The sequence below is a fragment of the Lactuca virosa genome, chromosome 5 (genome assembly GCF_052849685.1).
Source record: "Lactuca virosa cultivar CGN04683 chromosome 5, Lactuca_virosa_CGN04683_v6, whole genome shotgun sequence".
Lineage (NCBI taxonomy): Eukaryota > Viridiplantae > Streptophyta > Magnoliopsida > Asterales > Asteraceae > Lactuca > Lactuca virosa.
The window spans coordinates 311,374,044-311,385,414 of record NC_136430.1 but is presented as its reverse complement, the minus strand read 5'-3'; the positions used below and the strand labels follow the sequence as shown (position 1 = coordinate 311,385,414).

The window sequence follows — 11,371 nt, the reverse complement described above, 5'->3', positions numbered from 1 at the left end:
TAAAGTTTAAACCCTTAACCGATCCGGAATGGACAATGAATGAGTCGTCAATACTATTCGATTGATTATAATGTTTGAAACAACAGTGAATGACACATTCTATTCGACACTGAAATTTCTATATATCTATAATTACGTGATGTAAAAGATTGAATCCATGATTAAGGATTTGATTTCACCCATGACTTCTGGGTTACTCGTGAAGCAGGTAGTCGCCGAGGAGGGTTGGCTTGCAAAACATGTCGGAAACCTCGAATCCTTTGTGATGTAGGGAAACCTCGAATCCTTGGTTTCGGAAACAACAACAATTAAGGAGCTTAATTTTTGTCGTTTAGATTTAAATTGTATCGGTTTAGATTGAATAAATGATCCAAATGATTCAGATTAAACCAATAAAAAAACAAGATAGACATAAAATATATTTTTTAAGCCTAAACTAAGACAAAATAGTCATACGTTCGACCTTTAAAACATAAATTAAACTTTAAACTTTAAAACATAAATTAAAGTCACAAGCTTATAATCAAACTTCATCCCTCACACCTTTGATTCTCGGATAACCACCACTTGGTTTACCAACAGCCCACTTTAGCCCACCACCTCATCTTTGAAATATTTGAAATAAAAAGATACGGCTCCCACTCTAACCCTAATATCAGAAGACAACCACCAAGCTTCATCTTATCTCTTGTGCCGTGACCACTTCCCACCACCATCCTCGCACACAAACGCGTACAAATCGTGCCGGTTGCTTGCTCCCACAAACCCTATATGCCATCGTGACAACCACTCAGCTCCGCCGCCACCATTTGCAGCCGCCGACATCATCATCACCAACAACCACCAGTCGTCGCCATCCTCAACCACGACTACTATCTCTCACCACCGCCACTGCCACTATACCACCAGGTAGAGAATTTATCTTTAAAACACCCTTTATCTCTAGCCAATATTCGTCAAAACATCAACTTTCTCAAGATATTAATACCATTTACTGTTTTTTTATCACATCATTACAAAGATTAAAGTCGACTGCCTTTACTACTGCAGATCCATCTCTGAAGCGCCTCCATGGAGTTTTCACCCTTCAGCATATGTTTTCTATGTAAAAGAGATTCATGAGCTTACTCCCTTCAGTTTTATTGTTACTGGTGTGCGATTCAAGATAATAAACATTTGTATCTGTTTTGTTCCCTTGGACTCTCACGATAATCAAAATCCATTTCATATTTTTTTATCACATCATTGAAATGTATTTATACTGAGTTCTTTACAATTTTATCACATCATCGTAATGTAATTATTACATCTGTTGAGATTTGGTATGTTTGTATATCTTCATGTTATTTTTTGATTTATTTTGATTTCATGCAGGTTTGATGAATGATTTCATTCAAAACATGGTTTTAACTTTTAGTTTTTATGTGATGACTTCATTTTCTCTCCCAGGTATTCTGTTTGGTGGTTACTAATTTAACTGTGGAGAACATATGATTGTAGGTTACAGTATAGAAAGTATAAGAATGACCTTAAAACAGAAGGTACTATTTTCCGACTATTACAATTTGCTCCAATTTTTTCACTATATATCTTCTCGATCAACATCCTGACCGGAAACATTGTTGTTTTCAATATTTTCTATCTTTTGACCTCATAGGATCATTGGAAAATACAAATTTCGACTCTTCAGGTCTCTATAATGACTTGGTAAGATTTTTGGGTTTCTATTATGATTTATCTTTATGGATTTGTGGTTCAAAAGTTTAAGTAAGTGATTTTTCATGATATTTGACTAATAAACATGAAAATATAAATGTCACATAGTCCATTAGAGTAATTGAAGAACAATACAACAAATTTTTTTCTTGTTGGGGTAACAATGAGGCTTAAGGTGTATTATTGGAGTTTTGGTTTCAATTTCTATAAAATAGCAACGAATTTTATCATTTTTACAAAATATAAAAGGTATTTTGGTAAGAACTCCATAAGTTGTTGGACTATTGGGGTTCATGTTGCAATTTTAGGGTTGCTGCTATAAGTATTCTCATGCTACCCTTTTCTGGTTGGTGGAAGTTTGATGTACATCTCACATCTCAAGGAAAGTTAATTGTTACTTTTTGGATGTTCCTACAAAGTTTGTTACCAATTTGGCACTGATAGGAGATAAAGTTGATGAAAGTTAGCTGTTCAACAATACAGGAAGCATAAAGTGATACATTTTTTTGGTTATTTGTTTATAATTTATAGTTGAATATGACTATTAGATTAATTTGATTGGCGTTTTGAACAAATTAGGATCAGGTTGGATGATATACTACTTTTATTAAGAATGTATGTAATTACTTGTATTATTTATTGCAATTTTGAAAGGGCGATTTGTTTAATAAATTTGCTTTGGAAAAAGAAATTTTTATGTATTATGCTATGGAATAAATCTTGTTACCAGTTTTTGCTATTTAACTAGTTTGTGGTTAACTTGCAATGGATATTTTTACGGAGTTATTAATACTTAAATTGTTGTGAATTTAAGATATGAAATCTATTTCGTAACATTTTTTTGCAACGTAAGTAGACTAGTTAATATGTTACGAAATATTTGCAATGAAAATGGACTGTAGTTAATTTGTTATGGAATATTTGCTACGGAAGTACGTCGTAGTTAATTTGCTATGACATTACTCGTAGTGGATTTGCTACGAAAATTAGCTATGGAAGTACTTCGTAGTCAATTCGCTATAGATTTACTATGGACCAGGTTGTAGTTAATTTGCTATGAACTTGCTACGGAAATATTTTGTAGTTAATTTTCTACGGTGTTGCTACGGATGTAGTCCATAGCTGTTTTGCTACAGAATAAGTTCGTTGAAAATTCCGTTAGAAAGGTGCTACGGATTCCGTAACGACCCTTTAGTAACGAAGAATTTTGCTACATAATGGTTCTGTAGCAAATTCCGTCTCTATTCGTGTTTAGCTACGGAATATCATGTTTTAGCTACATAATTTTTCCATAGCTATTTCGCATTTTTCTTGTAGTGGAGGTGCTGGAGCAGTAGGAACGACATCAGGAATGGTAGCAACGTGGACTGCCACTGTTTGCTGTTTCTTTGGGGGATCCTGCGAAGATTGGCCCTTTCATTTGTTCCAGAACTTCTTCTTGCTGCCACTCTCTTTGGGCTATTCAGGAATGGCTGTTACGCAGTCTTGGCGATATCCGTGACCTATTAGTGTCTGTGCCAGACGCTTGGCACTGTCGAACGTAAGTGGATTGGCAGCCATGACATTTCCTTGAGTCGGGGGAGTTAGTCCCCATATGCACCTCTCCACCTTCTTACTCTTCGGGGTGACCATCCCGGGACACAGAAGAGCCAGGTCACTGAATCTGGCGGTGTATGCTGCTAGCATTAATATCAGAGTCCTTCATCTTCAGACTCCAGAGCTCCTGCTCTAGTTTTTGCATCTCGCCCCTCGGGCAGTATTCTGCTAGCATTAATTCTTTCAAATCATCCCAACTCATAGCATTGGCTATCGGAAGAGTCAGTGACTTGACTTGGCTGTTCCACCTAGTGAGAGCTCTGTCAGTGAAAGTGCATGCTGCAAATTTCACTTTGCTAGATTCAGGGCACACACAGATTTCGAATATTGATTCGGTTTTCTCAAACCAACGGGTTAAAGCAATGACACCTCCAGTGCCATCAAAGGACTTGGGTTTAGCGTTCGTGAAGTCCTTATAGGAACACTCCATTGGGTGTCCATGACTATCTCCTTGATTAGAAGGGTTGGCATCACTGCTCGCCCCGCTAGTACCACTTGCGTGGATCTGCGACATAGCGGCAGCCACGGCGGCTATTACTGCTGCTTGGAAGACAGCAAGGTCATACTGAGGAGGTGGTGGCGGTGGTGGATTTGTTGGAGGATTGTTTTTCTTCCCGTTGGACTTCTTTGGAGGCATCTTTCTCTATAATGATTTAAGAAAAAAATGATGATAAGTCCTCTATAGTGGTCATGAGTCAGGTGATAATGAACAAGATATGTCTTATCCTGACTGTTACAGTGTTCTATTAAGCGATTTACAGTGGAAGTCTACTAATATAAGTAAACAATCGCTAACTTCATTTATAGCAACACCTGTAAGGAATTTTGTATAGCATGACTCACACTGGTACCTTCTATAATCACCTAATGTATATGAATTATGTATAACTATCAAAACCTGAATGTTCTTGTTCTAGTATTGTAGAATCATAAAATACTCCTATAGTATTTAGCTTTATGTTTGGTTCTAGAGTTTCTCTTGTATGTATTGTTGGTAAGTTTTAGACTTGCTGCAACACTACTATCACTCCCAAACACATGTTGGTCACATCTCAAATAAATATAGTTGATCAGGCTATATTTATCCCAGATATGATTACATAACTGTCTAGGTTTAACTGCAGTGTCCAACATCTAAATACTTTTGTATAGTTCTTTCTGTGATACTGTTTCTGGTATGTATGTATGTTTGTATACTTCTTATAAAATACTTATATTTTAAAAGTATACTTTTAGTAAGAACACTTCGGCCTCATTGTGTTTATAGTTGTATATCTTGTAATGTTTGATATACTTAGTTCACTATAAACAATGCTCTGATATCAATCTGTCACACCCCCAAACCGGAACGGCGGAAACGTTCGGTGATGGAGGACGTCATGTACAGTATCACATCAATTGCATAATAGTAAATCAAAGCAAACACAACCATTACATTGGAAAAATATAGTATTTACATATGTTCAATACATAGTTTGTATGACATCAAAAGTGTATAACAAAAGTATAAAAGACGTGACTCTAAAAGCTCCGTCTTCTCAAAACCTGCGGATATACATGTTTACCGGTTCCCTGAGAATACAAGTGGTTTTGAAAGTGTAGCAACATTTAAGTTGGTGAGTTCATAAGAATGTATTTGAGATGGAAAACTTGTCTTTGTACTTTGAAAATATTATAGTGTACTTCCAGAAAATCCAATATTTTCTTTAGTGAATAAAATGTAATCTTAGACCTTAAGACCAAAATGTATGTAGTTACCGTATTATGAAATAGTGAGCTATACTTTGTAATAGTAAACCGTAGTCTGTATTAGTAAAATGTAGTCTTATTAATAAATAAAACTATGTCATGAATGTTTCTTGAAATTGTATGTTGAACTAGTGTATTGTATTAGAAAAGTAGTGTACTGTAGTAGTGTTCGTAGTAGTGCTCGTAGTAGTGTTTGTATGAAAACCTTATTGTATGAGTGCCTGGAATCCACCAGTTGTAGTGTAAAATAGTGTACTGTAGTTTCATTATTTAAAATAAAACCATTTGTATAAGAGCCTGGAATCCACCAGTTGTAGTGTAAAGTAGTGTACTGTAGTTCTATTAGTTAAAATAAAACCCTTGAAGTAGTGTTAATCCCGTAAACAAATGTTTTAGATAATACTATTGTGAGTTTCATATAACCATGCTTGATATGACTAGTGGCCTCACAATGTTCTTCAGGCATCAGAATGTTATGACATTTGTTACCCCAGGCCTGTCGGCCTATCTGTTGCAAGCAGCTCAAGTGCGGGATTGTCAGTCCCGTATAGATCTATACACAAATCCAGGCTCTCCCTCCAGGAGACTCTGGTTATATTTTATAGGACTTGAACCGGTACCCTGATGGGTACCCCGAAGTAGTACCTCACAACCATGTATTAACTAGTTTACGTGTAGTGTAGTAGTGTTCTCTTTTACATGAAACTGTATGTATAACCTTGTAGTAGTGTACTTTGTAGTGTAAAATAATTATACTTAAATAATTATTTAGTAATGTATCCTTGAATTAGTGAAATAGAGTAGTGTTCCATAAACTATACCTATTATAGTTTAAATGTATGTTCTTGTTCCTGTATAGTGTTCTTTGAGTATGTAAAATAGTGTAGTGTCTCCCAAACTATACCTATTATAGTTTGAATGTATGTTTTGGGTCAAAAATATTGGTTTATACTTTACTTTTCTAGCAAAATGTATTTTTCGGTCATGTAATATGTTTTTGCAGTTGTGTTTACGACCATGATGGGTGTTTACGGCCTTGAACTGGTTCACGACCGTGAACCCATTCATGTCCAGTCTGTTCCTATAAATAGTGTCAGAGTCTGTCAGAGTGATGTGACGTATCAGAGTGTTTACGGTCAATGTGTGTGTGCTCAAGGTGTACCAGACGTTTAAGCTAATAAACGTGTGCATTGCTTGATAAATCTATTTCTCTACTCCATTCTTGTTCGTATTGATTGATTATTGTTTTGATCACTAGTTTGGATCATTGATTTGGGACTCTACAATTGGTATCAGAGCCTTTCCGGTGTCAAAACATATTCAAGTTGCGTTTGCGGTTGAAGGAGTCTTCGTTTTCTTCATTATTCAAGCTTGTTTCTGCATCTGATCGTGTTTTCAAAGCTAAGGGAATCGAAATCCGCTCAAAAACACTTGTTTTCATCAAAATCTGGGAGTTTACGGTTTGTTGTGTTGAAGGGATTACGGTCGTGAACACTTGATAGAACCGTAAATCATTCATCTTCAATAGCCGTAAACCATTCATCTTCAATAGCCGTAAACCATTCAAGAGCTGTGAACCGTTTCTGGACCGTAATCAATTGCTTGACCGTAAACAAGTCTTGGACCGTGAACCATTGTCTGGCCGTAAACGTTTGAACCGTGATTGTGTGTACGTCTGTAAACAGATTTCGACGGTAAACATTATTTTTGTTCTAACACTTTGTTTTTTAAGAAAAACTAAAAAAAACAAACAACAATGAGTTCTTCAAACATTCCGGTCAATGAAGTTTCATGTTCTCAAACTTGCATTAAAACTGTTAAATTTTTACGTGAGCAAATTGAATTGATAAAGAGAGAGAACAAGGATCTAAAATATGAGAAGTATACTCTTAAGAAAGACCAGAGACCATTAAAAGAGAAACTAGAGGCCAAGACTAATGACTTTAGGAAATTGGAGGAGGAGTACAGTAACAAGTGTGAGAACTATAATTACATTAAGAAACAACTTGCCTCTGTGACTGCCGAGCTTGACACATTGAAAAACAAATTTGAAAATGCAGATTTTAATTTCAGAAAATATTATGTGTCAAGTGAGGTAGTTGTGTCCATGATTGAAAAGCAATTAAAGTTCAAAGATAATCAAAGCAAGGGTCTAGGGTATCATAGTGTTCCACCTCCCTTTAATGACAACTATAACCCACCCCTTGAGACCAATGAGGAAGAAATGCCTACTCAGTTTGGCCCACTCCCTCAACAAGCTTCAGTTAATACTGAACAATCTGGGCCAACGGAGAATGTTGAGGTGAACGTTTCTAATGATTCTACTACATGTGCAGGTAATGTAGTAGAGGATGAGAACAAGGAGAACATAACTGATTCTAGTTCTGTTAATTCTACTCATTGTCAAACAAATGACTCCTTGAACAAGGAAAATGTTGCTTCTAACCAACCTGCTGTTGGTAAATACAGGCCACCATAACAAGTGAAACAGCTGGCTTGCTGTATGTGTGCATGTGGGAACAACCAGAAACGAGGCAAGGATACGCCACCAGGGGCAGGAAGAAACAACTAATACGTGAAGAAGCAAACTTGCTTTCACTGTGGAACACCTGGACACATTGCTAGAAATTGTCCAAATTGTGCATACGTTCCCTACTATGCACAAGGGTGGAAAACGCACCAAGAGGGAGATTCTACAAAAGAAACCCTTCCAGGTCACAATCGCGCAATGGTGACTGGAACACGCAGAAGGCCAAGAATCCAACTCCAAAGGCCAAGAATCAAAATCCCAAGGACAAGAAGGGCATGTCGGCCAAGAATCCAAGCTCAAGAGATGCTCCTGTGAAGCCAAGACCGGTTAGGTCAAAGCCATCTCGACGCCGACTTCAAGTTCAAAAGCAAGTACCGAGGCACCCATCCGATCCAACAAGAAATAGGTTAAACCCGACTACAGATGGGTACCAAAGGTTCAATCTCCCAAATCTTCTAATGATTCTAATATTTTTACATCTTCTGTTTGTGATAAGTAGAACATGTCATGGGAGAGAGTACCGTGCGTTGATGACAAAGGTCAACCCAATTTCAAAATGGACTGGGTTCCAAACACCAACTGATCCCGCTCTGTGTCGGATCAGCTATGGAGGCATATCATTAGACTTCGGTTTGTTGGTAGTGGCTGCTCCAGGCACATGATAGGGGACATCTCTCAACTATATAACACTCAGAACCTTCATTGAGAGTATGTGTCCTTTGCGGGAAAGGGAAGAAAGGAAGGGATCACACATGGGGTTAGTGCTTAATGGCATGAAGAATTTTCGGATATGTTCTGAGATTATGCGTGCTGTTCTCAGACCTTCTGGATGCAAATTCAATTGGTGACTTACGGTTTGAGTTTTCTTCTCGATACTCCTGAGTTTTTCTTACATTGATTTGTTTTGAAGATAATATTTTATTTTCTTATAGTCTTTCGTTAGTAGGTATTGTTTGGGAGGTGATATCAAGTTAAAGTGATAACGGTCTAAACATGTGTAAGGGACTGAATCTGAATTGTCTAGACTCTGTTTTCAATGTGCTGGTAGGCACGGAGGATTTGACAATGTGGATTTAGATAGGATTTTTTGGATTGACCATAGGACGCTCGGGTAGATTGAGTAGTGAGATAAACACGGAAACCCACGGGATACACTAAATTAATACGCATCTAGAACAGTGGTTCAACTTTTCCTTGATGTACGGACTTATGTCCTTAATTTTGGTTCTGATAGGGCAACTGGGGGGTTCTGATAAAGTAGGTCTGTAAGAAATTATTTTCTTGCTTTCTATCTGTCAGTCATATGTTGCTTCCTCTGCGTGATTGAAAGAGATTCGACGTGGAATGCAACATATGCAACTCTATTTCTATGCACCTCCTTATCTATGAAATTCTTTCTATCTGTTAGCCATATGCTGTCCCCTCTACGTGATCGGAAGATCCGACCTGGGACACAACATATGCACACTACTATCTCTATAACCCTCTATATTTGTTAGTCATAAGTTGTCCCCTCTGCGTGATTGAAAGAGATCCGACCTGGGACACAACATATGCACCTATCTCTAAATATGACTTCTTCCTTAATAATTTTTTACTCACCTAAAGTAAGGAATCCTTATGAAGTTCTTGATAATCAGGGTATATCGGGAAGTGGGGAACACGTTCTAGTGCAACTAAAATTGAACCATTTAGAGGTTGTCTGTAGATCTCACTGCTTAATTTAAGTGGACAACAATACCCGTGGTCGTCGTCAGCTAAATGGTATATTTAGAAAAGTTTGTCGATATCCTTCGTGTTTAAGTGGACCAGAATACCGGCAATTGACCAGATCTATTCATGAAGGTGAAGGTACTGATAAACAAAGTTAAGATTGTCTCACAACTTTGATCCCAAATGTTTTAGTTTTTATTAAATTTGTTCATACTTTTCCTCTATGCACAAATTTAGGGGGAGAATTAAAAACAAAATTCAAAAATCAAACAAAAATTAGAAAATTCAAAAATCAAAGAAAAATAAGAAAATTAAAAAAATCCAAAAATAATGTTATTTCTTGTTCAGAAAAACCAAAAAAAAAATCCAAAAAAAAAATCCAAAAATATTTTTGTTTTTATTTTATTTTGTTGAAAATATGAAAAATCCAAAAATATTGTGTGCTAAGTTTTCTTTTAAGTTTTGTTTTGTCTTGAAATGTGAATTCAGATGTAGATGAGACTCATGGAGACTGTATCGAGATTTTCTGAGCCAAGGCTTCGTTCGTGATCATTGAAGAATTCTCATTCGAAGGAACAAGAAATGAAGATTATTCTTTCAACATACAATCTTTCAACCCTAGAAGCAAGGTGAAGCTGCTCTTGAAGATTATGCGACAGATTGCATTGAAGCCTCCTTAATCAATTTGCTACTATTCATGTACCTGCTGAAGTGATCCAGAAGATTAGATCTCTCTGATATTCTCTCTGAAGATTCTCACGCTGAAAGCGCTATCTTTCTAGAAAATCCCAATTGCTCAAGATAAAGTCATTCATTTTGAAGATTCATCAAGTTCATTTTGAAGTTGTGAAGAATTTGAAGATTAACACTAAAGCGAAGCTCCAAATGAAGATTGACAAGAAAAGCCAGCTACTTTTTAGGGGGAGCTTGTTGGGTCAATTAGAAAAGAAAGCTATAAACCAAGCGGGAGATTGTTGGGTCAAAAATATTGGTTTATACTTTACTTTTCTAGCAAAATGTATTTTTCAGACATGTAATATGTTTTTGCAGTTGTGTTTACGGCCATGATGGGTGTTTACGGCCAGTCTGTTCCTATAAATAGTGTCAGAGTCTGTCAAAGTGATGTGACATATCATAGTGTTTATGGTCAATGTGTGTGCTCAAGGTGTACCAGACGTTTAAGCTAATAAATTTGTGCATTGCTTGATAAATCTCTTTCTCTACTCCATTCTTGTTCGTATTGATTGATTATTGTTTTGATCACTGGTTTGGATCATTGATTTGGGACTGTACAATATGTTCTTGTAATGTTTATTGAACTTAGCAAAATAGTGTAGTGGTTCATAAACTATACCAACTATAGTTTAAATGTATACCCTATAATGAACTGAAACATTTGCAATTTAATAGTGTGCATAAAGCTGTAGTAAGTGATTTATGAAAAATACTCTTTTGCTCGACATGCTACAAAAGGGTTAAAAATATATTTTGGTAAACGCAGTGATAAATCGGGTTGGAACAATTGCAAATGGTTTTAAATGGTTTGAAATGGTTTGAATGTTAACATAAGAGTCCTTGTGTTTAACTTGTATCCCCCCCCCCCCCCAAAACATTGAAAATAGTGAAAACGTAGGGGTATGAACTCACCTTTAGTGTGTTCGCGTCTGGATAGCGGAACTGTAGAGATGATCCGCGGGCTAGCGTACGTGGAAATAACGGTATCCTAATAATATTTAAACACGTATTCGTATTTAAATTAGCGAAATAGTTAATTAAAGTGTTATACAACACTTAATTTATGTAAGGAATAATTACCGAGAATTATTTGATGTGTTGAGAGGGGTTTTCGGTCTAGCCTTCACCGAAATCCTTGATTTCGGTCTTAAAACCATCAACCGAGAACCTGATTCTCGGTCTTATGGTGTTTTCGGTCGTAAACGAGTTCTCGGTCCAAGTGTTTTCGGTCAGCTTGAAGATTTGAAGATTGTTCTTGGTGTTCTTGGTGAAAAATATGAAGATTTGAAGGATTTTTCTTGAAGATTGGAAGGTTCTTGTATGATACTTGAG

The 11,371-nt window shown here is 36.6% G+C and overlaps 1 long non-coding RNA gene across 3 annotated transcripts; it reads left to right on the top strand.

Moving 5' to 3' along the window:
- The first annotated feature begins 542 nt into the window (after window positions 1-542).
- Window positions 543-2,369, top strand: LOC145111500 (uncharacterized). Of its 3 annotated transcripts, XR_013710285.1 has the most exons (4): window positions 543-909; window positions 1,051-1,541; window positions 1,658-1,707; window positions 2,025-2,369. It is a non-coding gene; the product is annotated as an uncharacterized LOC145111500 (long non-coding RNA). The 3 variants fall into 3 exon arrangements; XR_013710283.1 differs by having other exon boundaries at window positions 1,658-2,369; XR_013710284.1 differs by having other exon boundaries at window positions 1,051-1,707.
- The last annotated feature ends 9,002 nt before the right edge of the window (window positions 2,370-11,371 follow it).